At 42.9% G+C, this 14,300-nt stretch overlaps 1 protein-coding gene across 6 annotated transcripts in view; it reads right to left on the reverse strand.

The window, feature by feature from the left end:
• ZNF280C (zinc finger protein 280C) overlaps positions 1 to 14,300 on the reverse strand; it is an 82,363-nt gene that overhangs the window by 5,175 nt on the left and 62,888 nt on the right. For 4 of the 6 annotated variants that reach the window (XR_007148988.1, XR_007148992.1, XR_007148991.1 and 1 more), the window contains exons 20-22: positions 12,076 to 12,221; positions 4,026 to 4,096; positions 144 to 1,886 (exon numbers count right to left, since the gene is read on the reverse strand). The gene's annotated coding sequence lies outside the window, so the exon portion shown is untranslated. Of the gene's footprint in view, positions 1 to 143; positions 1,887 to 4,025; positions 4,097 to 12,075; positions 12,222 to 14,300 lie in introns of those variants that run through there. The other 2 variants (XR_007148989.1, XR_007148990.1) reach the window with 2 other exon arrangements.

The raw sequence follows: 14,300 nt of genomic DNA on the forward strand, positions 1-14,300 counted from the left end.
AAGATCATATATTCCAGAAGCACCTCCCACCCAAACAAATAGCCTGTCTGGTCCTGCCTAGTTGTCCTTAGAGCCCTCTTCCTCCAGAACTGGCTAACTCCCCACCCTATCCCCATCCCACCCCCACCTGGCCTCAGGCTGAGTCCCAGTCACCGGTTTGGTTTTCATTACTTGGCTTCTGCCTTGATCCGTCTTTGAAGCCTGCCTAGTACCCCAGTTAGGGCTAGGTTTTGGTTTTTTTTTTACTAGTTGTCCCCACCCAACACCCTGCCCCTGAATCTCACCCAAGGGGCTAGGAGCCTGTTGTCTGTTGGTGAACTGCTTGCTGAACCCCCTGTTGCTATACTTCTCCCCAACTGACTTGGGCCTTGGGCCTTGTCTCAGACTTCAGATGCTGAGTCCTTACCCAGGACACGACCTGCTGTTGTGTGGTGTCTTTTGGCTCTTGACTTGGCTGCAGGGCTGGGCCATCTCTCAGTCGCTGCAGGTACACTTATCCATTCTGATGGTTACATTTCAGTCTGGGTCTTGGCTTGTCTTGTTCAGGGTCCTTCTCTGCCGTAACAGGGTCAAGATAACAACATTCTGAGTCCTCTAATCAGGATTGCCTCTTCTAGACCGGAATTGCCTCTGACACCTTTCAGTCATTCAACAAATATTTACTGACCATCTACTATGAGCCACTGTGCTAAGCCCTGGGGATAATGCAGGCGAACAATTTAAATCCTGCTTTCACAAAGGAGATAGACACTAATACAAGAAGTGAGATACATAATGAGAGAATTTGAGAGCAATAAGGACTCTCAGGGTCATAAAACAGGGTAAATGGATGGAAAGTGAGGGAGGTGGGGGAAGGGCAACATATTAGATACAGTGATCACAACAGGTATCTTTGAAGAGGTAACATTTGAGCTGAGACCTGAATGGAGAGGAGCAACCAGGTATGAGGTCAGAACGAGAACCCCAGGCTGAAGAAACAGCAAATGCCAAGGCCCTGAGGCAGAAGTGAGGTTGGTGTGCTTGAGAAACAGAAAGGAGGCTAGTGGGAGCAAGGGAGAGCATGTGGGCGATGAGGTTGAGAAGTAGGTGAGGCCAGGTCTGTTGGGTTGGAGTTTTATTTAAGTGCAGTGGGAAGCGAGTGGAAGGTTTTATCATTACCTAGACTCAATAGCCTTTGGTAAGATTCAGCAGGCTTGGTGACCAGCAAGAGCAAAAAGCCTCTACTTTCCTTAGCTCTTCTGAGAGGAATAGACACCTTTCCTGGATGACTCCTGAATGTGGGCCTTAGGACTGTCATTTCCATACTGGCTGCCCCCCACCTTAAAAATCAGACTCTGAACTTCCCCAAGACTATCATCTTTTGGTCCTGCCAAGGCTCTGGTAATTTTGCTCTGAATAGAAGGTGCTCACCAATCCTACCTGCCTCTGTCCTCTGAGCCTCACCTGCGTGATCCTGTCCTTTCCTGCAGTAATGACATTGTTCTCCCTCAGGTGCCTGGGAACAGCCAAGAAGTCCTGGGGCTTCCCACTGTGACCCTGGGAATCCTGAGAACCTCCAGGCTCCACCCAGTCTCCTAGCCCTAGAGCTTGCTGCTGGCATCAGCAGGGTGGCACAATGGCACTCAAGCCTCCATCAGAAGGAGCAAAAGGATTTGGGAATGGGCTGATCCCAGAATGCCACCAGAGGAAGGGGACTAAGGAGGCCAGAGAATCATGACATCCTTGTTGCTGTTGAGGGTGGTGAGGAGCAGGGAGAATCAAGTGAAGTGAGGTGCTTCCAGGCCTCTCATGCAGTCTCACTATGTCTCTGGAATGATCCATGATAGCCAGTATGTCTCCTCTACAGATCGTCTTCACTTTTCAGAGCTACACCCTTGAGTCTTCCCCTGTGTAACAGAGACAGGACCAAGAGAAATAACTACCAACAGTTGAATGCCTATTATATGCCAGGCTCTGTGCTAACACACCACATTCCTTCACTAGCTCATTTAGTGCTCCTTCCCCGTGAGGTGCGGATAACAATTTCCATTTTACATATATGAATATAGATGTACTGATTTAGTGACTTGTCCAATATAGTAAGTTGTGAGGCAAGATCTGTCTCACTTCAAGTCTGGGCTCTTTCTATGATATTATACTGTCATTCCAGGTAGTTCCAAGCTCCAGAACCTTTGCAGGGATTTCAGGTTCACTCTAGCCGGTCCCCCTGATCCACAGGGGTTTGGCAAGCAGGTCATTCAATAACCAGGTGGCCAGCCTGGGACATTCCTCCTTGAATGGGATGTCCCTGGCCAGATTCTTCCAAGAAGCCCAAGTGACTGACAGAACTGTCAGCTCTGGGACAAAGGACCCCCTAAGATGTCCTTGCCCTAGACAATAAGCTGGGAACCACACAGCCAGGTGGACTCTGCTGCTCAGCCTTTAGGGCTACAGGATTTGTCACTGGGCCCCCCAGAACTACCCGTCCCCCAGCATCTGTGCATTTGCTCAGGCCCCCACATTCAGCCTGACGACTGGCTCTGGCCAAGTTCATGAGGCAGAGGACTATCTCAGCAGGATCCTTCAGTCAGACAGCCCAGGACCAGATCCTGCTCTGAGCACACCACCGAGAGCAGTGCCCGGGAGGGACACCTAGCCCAGAAGAGCTGGAGAAGCCCACCCCCCACGTGAAGCTGACTTCAGACCACCCTGAGTACGGCGTGGGATGGAGGGCATGGAGGTGTGCTGAGAGCTCCCTGGATAGCACGGCTCAGCTTCTCTAGCAACAATGGCAGATGCAGAAAGAGGTCAACGATCATTCTCTTGTAACCCCTGAGGGGACACGGTTGCTGCCTTAACTTCTAGAGGCTCTTCTCCACTCACCATCCCTCATCCCCCCACTGGGAGAGGCCTTGCTCTCTGGAGGGCTGGCCCAGGCTCCACTGGTTTCAAATCTTTTTTATTTTTTATTTTTAAAGTTTTATTTATTTATTTTGAGAGAGAGAGCGAGAGAGCAAGTGAACATGACCGGGGGGGGGGAGGGGCAGAGAGAGAGAATCCCAAGCAGGCTCCACACTGTCAGTGCAGAGCCTGGTATGGGGCTCGAGCTCATTAACTGCAAGATCATGACCTGAACCAAAATCAGGAGTTGGATGCTTAACCGACTGAGCCACCCAGGGGGCCTTCAAATCTTGTTTTGTCCACGACCCTAACGACTGGCAGTGGGGCAGTAGTACTGAGCCAGGATCCCAGAAATTTCCCTAGATTACAGGCTTCCAAATGCTGGCTCGTAGACAACTAAATGAAAACTGTCGGCAACCTGTTAAAATACAGATTTCCTGGGACACTAACGCCACTCTGATCTACTACATCTGGGAGCAGGGCTCAGGAATTTGTTGTTTCTTTAAAGTTTTATTTAATTAATTTATTTAGAGAGAGAGCATGGGGCAGGGACCGAGAGGGAGAGAGAGAATCCCAAGTAGGCTCCATGCTACATGGGGCTTGAACCCATGAATTGTGAGATCATGATCTGAGCCTAAATCAAGAGTTGGACGCTAAACTGACTGAGCCACCCAGGCACCCTGGAATTTGTATTTTTAAAATGTCTATAGTTGATTCTCATGTGCCTCCAGGCCTCCTCTCTCTGGCTCTCTCTCCTTCTCTGTGGCTAAGTGGGTATCCTCAGGCTTCCTGATGAACTCTAAAATCAGAAACTACTTTTCCCAAGCCAGAGCTTCATGGAACCCAGCCTGGTAAGATGGATCCTTTCAGTGTCTTTTCTTAAGATAAATGAAAGTGTTTCAGTCATATCAAATGTCCTTGCACTGTTTCTCTGAAATTACTAGGCAAGTGCCTTTTAACCCTGAGAGACAACTGAAGAACTAATCCGGAGTATAAACACCTCTATGCTGTGAGGACCATGTTGGATGCAAGGCACAGATTAATTCAGTAGAGAAATTGCATGTCTGTTGTGTGCCCTCTGCTGGTTAAAATGAATGAAGGTTGGAAAGTGTTTACCAGTAGGAGTTTTTCTGACTGGTACTGACCATTTCCTGGGTTGGAAGCCCATCTGAAGGAGCTAATCCTGGTCCCAGTCTCGGCACTTAGACACCTGAAACTAGAAGGGTTACTAATTAAAAAAAAAGCTTTATGAAGGTATAATTCATATATATATAACTGAGCTTATTTAATTTATACAACTTAATGAGTTTGGACATAGGCATATGCCCATAAAATCATTACCATAATCAAGGTAATAAACATATCCATCACCTCCAAAAGTTTCTTTGTGCTTTTTTTGTGTGTACTTTTTTTTGTTTAAGAACACTTAAAATTTGTTAAGAGGGGAGAGCTCATGTTAAGCTTACTCTTCTAAGTAAGCTACCTCTATCAAATCCCTGGGGTTCAACTCTCCTAAGGGAAATCTGTGAACCCTGGTAGGAACTACTAGCGTGGCAGCAGGGAGGGAGAGGAGACATTGAGAAGCAGCTCATCTGCCCAGGGAGAGAAGTTTTGAAGCTGGGTAGGTAAGGAGGCCTGAGAGCCTTAAGAGACACCATTGAGGGCACAAGGATGCTCCTCTACACCATGACAGTCTTGAAATAGACTGGGAAACAGACCTCATGACCTGAGCTCTCCAGTTGGTACTTAATCCCTTCCCTAGTGACTAAGTATGTGACCCTTTGCATTTAATCTTAAAGTACTGGAGGAAGTGCCAGGTAAAAGCATAGGTAAGAAATCTGGCCTACCTGATCCTTACCCACCAATCCCAGGTGGAAATCTCAATGCTTCAGATAAAGAGGATGGACCCCAGCTATTGTGGTCTCGCCTATCCTTCCAGGGAGATCATTAGATGGGAAGAATATCAGACCTAGCCTAGTTTCCAACCTCTATACCTCCAACTGAAATAACGACAATTATTAGTGGCAGCTAACATTGTTTACGATGCACTGCTAAGTACTCTGTTATGTGCCTAACAGGAACTATCATGTGTAATCCTCACAACCACCTCTGAGGCACAGAATGATCACAGTAGCTTGTTCAGGGTCACAATGCTGCCCGGTGTTAGAGCAGGGTATAGCCCAGGTCCGTCTAACTGCACAGCTAGAGCCACAATGCTAACTTCTCTTATTCGTCTCTATTTCTCGTAAGCCTGAGAGAAAGATGCGCTCCTGGGCCTGAGACTAAGGACTCCACCCCTGCTGCACTTACACCAAGTAATAGATGAAATGGGAGTGGATGCTAGGCACTGGGTCTTGAGCTAGTGAAGTCACTATTAGCTCAGGTATAGGCCCAGAACCTGGGGGCAGGGACTGAGTAGGCAGCCAGGGATCAAACTGTCCTCCTAGGAGTGAGGGCAGGATAAGGAGATGGAAAGTCTAGGAATGGGCTGGCTTTAACAATTGGAACTGTTTTCTTTTTTTTTTCATTAAAATTTTTTTTTAATTTTATTTATTTTTGAGAGAGAGAGAAAGACAGAGCACAAGTGAGGGAGACGCAAAGGGAGAGGGAGACACAGAATCCGAAGCAGGGTCCAGGCTCTGAGCTGTCAGTACAGAGCCCGACGTGGGGCTTGAACTCACAAACTGTGAGATCATGACCTGAGACGAAGTCGGATGCTTAACTGACTGAGCCACCCAGGCGCCCCTGGAACTGTTTTCAAAAGGGGTATTTTAGAAGAGCTTCTTTGCACCATTTGAGATGGGAAGAAATGACCTCTAAGATTCTTTCCAGTTTTCCATTCCAATGTACAGTGTGATCATGCATTAGGTTTTTTTCAAGGTCCACATGTATTTTAAGCCCCCTATGAAGACAATGCAGTTTTAGGCCTCTGAATAAGGATTGCTTATTTGTCTACAGATTGTAAGTCAGCGCTGGGGTGCTTGAGTGGCTCAGTCGGTTGAGCATTCAACTTCAGCTCAGGTGATGATGGCATAGTTCGTGGCTTTGAGCCCCACGTTGGGCTTTGCACTGACAGCCCGGAGCCTGCTTCAGATTCTGTCTCCCTTTCTCTACCCCTTCCCTGTTTGTGCGCACTCTCTCTCTCTCAAAAATAAACATTAAAAAATTAAAAAATAAAAAGGAGTCAGCTTTGAAATTGTGCTTGTTTTCATTAATGAAAATGCTCAGATTTGACTAAAACCAGAGCAGGGAGGATGATGTTTCCGTAACATGAACAAGTCAGTACTTTCTGATACCATTTTATTTTCAGAATGACAAGTGAACTCAGTTTGTTTATCTGTAAAATGGGATTGAAAATCATCTTTACAAGACTTTTTTGAAAGTTTAACTAAGATAACATATGTGAAATGTAGTTTACAGAAAAAATTCATATATTATACTTATTCAATTTCCCTGATACAAAGGGCACAGGGAAGAAATGAAAATGGAAGACATTCAGGTTTTTCCTGATCATTCAGTTTTGAAAATGAATCTGCATTGAATATATTCTGGTTTTAAATTATTCAGAACTGAGATAATTTGACCACAAAGCCACTTGAAAGTCACCAAAAGAACTAAATAAACTTTGAAAATCACTTCACACTGTGGTCTTTAGGACATTTGATCCAATCAATATCAGACAACTGATTAAATAGCCTAATTTTCTAAGCTTAAGATATTTACTGATTCACTCAAGAATTCTTATGCTCTGAGGCTCCAAAGGTTTGCGAAACAGAATTACCTCATTCTATTGTCAACATTTTATCAAGAAAAGAAACTTGTACAACTTAAAATGTTCCTTCTATAATGAATGTAGTCAGGTAGATATGTTGGAGAATTGGAGAAGGGAGAAGATGATAAGGGGCAAACAGCAATTCCAAGATTGAGTGACAATATCCTTTACCTCTGAAAACAAGGGTACTTCTTTTTTTTAATGTTTATATTTGACAGAGCACAAGTGGGGAAGGGGCAGAGAGGGGGACAGAGGACCCAAAGTGGGCTCTGTGTCGACAGCAGCAAGTCCAATGTGCCACTTTACTGCTGGTATTTACAATTATACTTTTCCACAAAATTAATAGTATTGGATAAGTAGCTGAAATTCCTGGAAATGAATTCCTGGTAACAATTACTTAAAAGTTTCCTGTAAGGAAAGGACTCTCTAAGCACAAGAGAAATGTTTTCCTCCACAGTAGACTGGATTCTATACTAGTTTTCAACAAGACAGTGTCATTTCATAGCCTTTAGACAGAACTACACTCATTTTCAATGTTAGAGAATTATACCACACGTAATTGAAGCACTGTGAGAACACATCACCCACCCAGCAGTTTGGAGGAATGTATTACAAGACCTGGGCACTATAAGACAAAGTTACAGATAACCACAGTCCTGATGGATTGCCACTAAAACTGTCAATGAGAAGATTCCACACGAGCAGCTTCCAGGGTCTTCTCTCAGCAGTGGTAATAGTAGCAACAGCAATGAAAGCAATAACAGCAGAAGCAGCAGCAGGAATAGCACTAACATTAGGGGCAGTAGTGTAAGCAGCAGCAGTTATTGAATGCCTACTTTTTGTCAAGACAGTGCCAAATCAGGGGCACTTGGGTGGCTCAGTCGGTTCAGCATCCAACTTCAGTTCAAGTCATGATCGCACGGCTCGTGGGTTCGAGTCCCACATCGGGCTCTGTGCTGACAGCTTGGAGCCTGGAGCCTGCTTCAGATTCTGTGTCTCCCTCTCTCTCTGCACCGCCCCCCCTTGCACACTGTCCCTTTCTCTCAAATATAAATAAACACTAAAAAAATTTTTAAAAGACAGTACCAAATCTTACACACACACACAATCCTTATAGCAAATTTGTGAGGAAATTGTCATTACATACCTTTCACTGATGAGAAACTGAGGCTTGAGGTAGTTTATTTGAGGCTCCACAACTGGTTAGACACAAAACCAGGATTTACACCTAGGACTGTCTTATTTCAAGGCTTAGCTGTTTACACCACCATACGTTACAGTGGTATGGATAAACACGCATGTTTCAGCATGAGAGATTAAAAACATAAGAGATACACACTAGCCTGAGTTTGTTAATGACAGCAAGCTTTTCAGGTGGTCGAATAACCAAGTGACAGGGGTGAGGCTGCAGAAGGATCTCAGAATCAGAGAAGTGAGGTGTGTGAGTTTGAGTGTGAGGCAAACCATGGTGTGGTCAAGAGTAAGGCAGTATAATTTAGGGAAAATACCTTAATATTATTTAAAAAGGCAGTTATGACTCAGATGAACCTAGGAGCACTCATATAACTTCCATAAAAATAAAAGTCTGGTGTGCTTGCGACACCACAAATCTAATGGCATGCCCACCCAGTACTATGTGCTTCAACAATGACTCTCAAGAAAGACACAATGGGTTAGGAAAAGAAGCTTATCAGAAATGATTGTAGAAAGGTCAGAATGAAAAATAGGCTGAAGATCTATCTGAATAAAATGAAAACAAAAATAAAATCAGGAAGGGTGGTAATAAACTAACAATAATAGTAACAATGGGGACTTACATTCCTGTGTGCCAACCACTGTTCTAAGTGTGTATACGTAAGTGTGAAGTCATTTAATTCCTTCAGCCTTATGAGTAGGTACTGGTGTCTGCATTTTAAAAATGAGGAAACTGAGGCACGGAGCTCAAAGTCACACACATTTGGACATTGGTAGGGCCACGAACTCCATCCAACCTCGGCAGTCTGCTGCAGAGCCTGGGCTCTTAGCCACTCACCCACACTGCCCCTTTATGGTACAGGGAGGGTTTACTCTGGGGTCAGGTATCAAAGCTCATATCAAGGAAGATCTCTTGAAGCTGTGTAAGCAGGAAGTAAACTTCACAAAGAAACCCCTTAATAGATAACAGGCTAAAAATAGTAACAGTTGCAAGAAAAGTAGGCAAGTGGGTAGACTGATAAGCTAAGCATAACAAGTTATAGAGAGAAGCTAGACATTATTACGATAAGAGCCTGAAGCTTCTTGAGTTTGAAATAATTTAAGATGACCATACCCTCCAACACAAATTACTGGTCTGTTCCAGTTATTCATTTCTTAGATTTTACATACATCATAATGAACATACAATTTTTTTCCTGATATAATTTCTAAGACTATGAAAATGGATACTGCTAACCTGTTACATACTCCACCTTACAAATGATTCATGAACATGAATGAAATGTCTAGAAGTTCATCTTAGTCAACACCCTCATTCAACTATTTTTTATTTTCCAGTTCAGAAAATCTGACTAATAACTAATCTAGGTCAGCATTCTACACTATATCTTGTGGAGATTAATGTTTAGAAGTTATTAAGTATGGGGGGGGTGCAGAAATTCCAGGGTCAAAATAAGTGCTGAGTTCTCTTAGAGAACCAAACGCATGTAGCATGAACAATCCAATAATAATCTATACAAGTATAACCCAGTATTTCCTAAGTTTGACCATGGCACCTTTATGTTGCAGACCATTTATAAATTATGGACACTCACTCTAGATCTAGATGATTTCTTTTTTAAAAAATTTTTAATGTTTATTTAGTTTTGAGAGAGAGAGAGAGACAGAGTGTGAGCAGCGGAGGGGCAGAGAGAGAGGGAGACACAGAATCCGAAGCAGACTCCAGGCTCTAAGTGTCAGCACAGAGCCCCCTGACACGGGGCTTGAACTCATGAACTGTGAGATCATGACCTGAACCGAAGTCGGATGCTTAACCATCTGAGCCACCCAGGCGCCCCAATATAGATACTTTCTTTTGCAGAAGTGGAAGAGTGTTATTTTTACAAAAGTCCATGGTGGGGAGTTAACCATGCCTAGGACTAACTGGAGCATTTCATTCTATTAATTTTGAGAGAGTGCCTGTTTCTGCTATTTGGGGATAGTGGTATGTGGCATTCTGAATTCACTTTCTTCTAAGAACAATTTATAACTGATGTTTAGGTATAACCAAAATAGCATCATAGAATCCAAGAACTCTAGAACAATTTAGTACCCATGGTGTACAAATAGGACCTCTGAGATCAAGGACATGGTCACTACCCTGGAGTTCCTCTCACATTATCTGCAACTCCTTACTCTCTCCTCTGCTGATTCCCTCTCATCTCTCTAACTTCTTGTTGTTGGAATGCCCTGGAGCTCAATCTGTGAACCCTGTCCTTACTCTATCCCTAGTCTATCCCCTGGTGATTTCATAGTCTTGTAACTCTTTAATAAATTTAAATGTTACTGACAGCCTGGACTTCTCCTCTAAACCCCAAACTCACACATCAGGATGTCCATGACATCCACACCAGCATATCTAATAGGCATCTCAAATTCAAACATGTCCCAAATCAAAGTCCTCATCTTCCCTTCCAAATCTACTCCTCCTTTAGTCTTCTCCATCTCAGTTAACAACATCACCTTTCCAGTTGCTTAGACTAATGGCTGTGCTGTCCTCCACAACACTTTTCCTCTCATACCTCATACCCAAACCACCAACAAATTCTGTTGGCTCAACCTTCAAGATAGTCCCCCAGTTGAGCCACTTATCACCTACACTTTCACCTATCCTAGTTAAACCTCTACTATCTTCCATCTGGATTGTTAAAACAGCTTCCTAGCTGACCTCCCTGATTCTGCCCTTGGTCCCCTACAGCTTATTTTCAAGACAGCAACTAGTGATCCTGTTAAGACTGTAATTAAGAATGTTTGTTTTTCTTTTTTCAATTTTTTTGAGGGACCTCTCCCTTTAAGTATATTTATTTATTTTGAGAGAGTGCCTGTGCGTGTGTGTGGAGGAGGGGGAGAGAGAGAGAGAGAGAGAGAGAGAGAGAGAGAGAGAGAGAGAATTCCAAGCAGGCTCTGCACTGTCAGCGCAGAGCCCGATGCGGGGCTCAAACTCACGAAACTTGAGATCATGACCTGAACTGAAACCAAGAGTCTGCTGCTTAACCGACAGAGCCACCTAGGCACCTCAGAATTTTTGTTTTTCATTGAGGTATAAAAGACTTCTCCATTCAAAATCCACTAATGGCTTCCTATCTCTGAGTGAAAGCCAAATCCTTACAATTGCCTAGAAGTCCCTATACTACATGGCCCACATCATCTCACAGGCCCCATCTCCTACTACAAGCTCCCCTGTCCAACACCCCCTCCACTGCAGCCTCATCGGTCTTGTTGCTGTTCCATGAGCCAAGCATGACCTTATTTCAGGACTCATTATTTCTACCTTGCATCACATTATGTTAGCTGATTTTTATTAGGTTAGGTTAAAAAGGTTTCCTTCAAATTCCTAATTTGCTAAACTTAAGTTTGTTTTTGTAGAGGTGAGATTCACATAATTTAAAATCAAAATTTAAGAACTCAACCATCTTGAACAATTCAGTGGCATTTAGTTCATTTACAATGTTGTACAACCACCTATATTTCTTTCCTAAACATTTCCATCATACCCCAAAGTAAACCGTGTACCCATTAAGTAGTCACTGCCCATTCCCACTTCCCCTCTCAGGCCCTGGCAACCATCAATCTGCTATCTCTATGGATGTATCTATTCTGGATATTGCACATAAATGAAATTATACAATATGTGATCTCTTGTGACGGGCTTTTCTCACATAGCATGTTTTTGAGGTCCATCCACATTGTAGCATGAATCAGTACTTCATTCCTTTTTTTATGGCTAAATATTATCCCATTGTATGAATCTACCACAATTTATTTATTCCTTCATCTATTGATGGCACTTGAGCTGTTTCCATCTTTTAGCCATTGGGAGGAATGCTGCTATGAACATGCATGTACAAGTATCTGAGTCCCTGCTTTTTGATTCTTTTGGATATATACCTAGGAGCAGAACTGCTGGGTTATATGGTAATTCCACGTTTTAATTTCTTGAGGCACTGCTGAACTGTTTTCCACAGTTGCTGAACCATTTTACATTTCCACCAGCAATGTGTAGGGGTTCCAATTTTCTCTTCAGGGCTTTTGCATTTGCTATTCTCTCTGTGGAACACTCTTCCAATAGATAATCAAGTGGCCTACTTCCTCACTTCCTTCAGGTCCTTACTCAAGGTCCTCTTCCCACAGAGTCCTATCCTGACCACCAGATTTAAAATGGCAACCTCCCAACCCCAGCCCATACTTACCATCCTCCTTGCCCACTTTATTTTGCTCCGTTGCATTGATCATCATCTAACATACTATATAAATTTCTTATTTTTTATTGTCTTGTCTTCCGCCACTGAAATATAAGCTCCACCAGGGAAGAGATTTCAGTCTGTTTTTCCAGAACCTGGAATAGTGTTAGGCACATAGTAAGTGCTCAATAAGTACTTGCTGAACAAGGAAGTGAAGCCCAAAGAGATGTTTTGGCAAAGTGTGACAAAAAAGGACAAGAAGCTAAGTCTCTGTAGTTCGGAGGTTATTTTTCTAATAATGGTGATGGATTGAAACTGAGCCAATCACACCTTTATTCAGCTGTAACCTTTTAAAAAGCACACATGTGAGAGATGGCTATTTCTAAATCAAGTGAAAGAACTATTTAGAATACCCTGAGGGTAATGGGATCAAAATGTAGAGCTAATACTCATTTGCACCAATTAACACTCAACTAACTGCCTATAATAAGAAGCTTAGTAGTGACTGAAATGTTTTATTGAAACAAAGCAAAAAAAATGGTGCTACAGGATACAGAACTTTAAGAGTATTATACTTTGAGAAAATGAACCTAATACAAACTGTAAGAAACAGAATCTTATTGGAAGAACAAAAAGCTGTACCCCTATCTAAAATATTGCTATAGCAACAATGTGTTTTGGTTTATCATATTCTTGAACTATAACAGATCCAGAGAAAATATCTGTATATAAAAAGAGAATCTATGTTGAAACCACAAAGAAGTTATTTCTGGGTAAAAGCTTAAAACTTGGTGTAATTGGTGCTTAATTTTTCACTTGAAGATGGTTAATATGGCAAAAATTTATATGTTTTCATTACAATTTTTGAAAAGTAAAAAAAAAGATGGTGAATGAAAAAACATTCTAGAGGGACAGATATGGAAATAAAGACTCGAATATTGTCAAGTCTACTACTAAGAAACAAGTAGTAGTAGAAACACTACTAACAAACCACACTTTTAGAGATTTTGGAAAATCATTTACAACAGAAATCAGTCTGGGGGTGCCTGGGTGGCTCAGTCGGTTAAACGTCTGACTCTTGATTTTGGCTCAGGTCATGATCTCATGGTTCATGAGTTTGAGCCTCCCGTTGGGCTCTGCACTGGCAATGCAGAGCCTGCTTGGGATTCTCTCTCTCCCCCTCTCTCTGCCTCTCTCCTGCTCACGTTCCCTCTCTCAAAATAAATAAATAAATAAATAAATAAATAAACATTAAAAAAATGTCTGGAAAATTAAAACTAATAGATTCCACATTTTTGACTGAATTACAAATAGATTACATAACAGGTGGTCATTGAAATTGGCTTTCAATATGTCTCTGCTATAAGCTGAATGTTTGAATGTGATGGCATTAGGAGGTGTGCCTTTGGGAGATGACTGCATCATGAGGGTGGAGCCCTCATGAATGGGATTAGTAACCTTATAAATTAAAATGTTAATTTACTTTGAAAGAGAGAGAGGGCACCTGCAAGCCAGCTGCGCAGAGGGGAGGGGCAGAGACAGAGGCAAAGAGAGAATCCCAAGCTCTGACAGCATGGAGCCTGACACGGGGCTTGACCTCACGAACCATGATATCATGACCTGAGCCAAACTCAAGAGTTGGACGCCTCACCGACTGAGCCACCCAGGCGCCCCAATGTCCCTATAAATTAGACACAACAGAACTTTCTCCCCACTTCTGCCAGGAGGATGCAGCAATAACATGACCCTCTATGCACCAGGAAGTGGGTCCTCGCCAGATACTCAATCTGCCCGTGCCTTGATCATGGACTTTCCAGCCTCCAGAACTATGAGAAATACATCTCTGTTGCTCATAAGTTACCTAGTCAATGATACTGTTATGGCAGCCCAAAGGGACTAAGACAGTTTCAAAGTGCAAGTAAAAAGTATAAGAAGTTCTGATGTTAAGATGAAAAAACCACTCATGATGGAGTCAAATAACTTCAAAGCCTGACCACCTTAATAGTTATTAAGATCACAAAGGGGCTTTGTCAGCCTCCAAAGTCCAAGAAATTAGTAAAGTATAAATAGTGAACTTTTAACCGTGCTGGAGGAAAAACTGCAAGATGCATTTGGTGAAGCTCTCAGTCTGTAGGCCAAGGAATCAGGCTTCCATGTAAGAAGCAAAGCAATGCTCCTAGTTACATGGTAAAATCTACAGCTTTTATATGACGTTATTTATGAGAAAATAATTC

Source organism: Prionailurus viverrinus, chromosome X (assembly GCF_022837055.1).
Source record: "Prionailurus viverrinus isolate Anna chromosome X, UM_Priviv_1.0, whole genome shotgun sequence".
Lineage (NCBI taxonomy): Eukaryota > Metazoa > Chordata > Mammalia > Carnivora > Felidae > Prionailurus > Prionailurus viverrinus.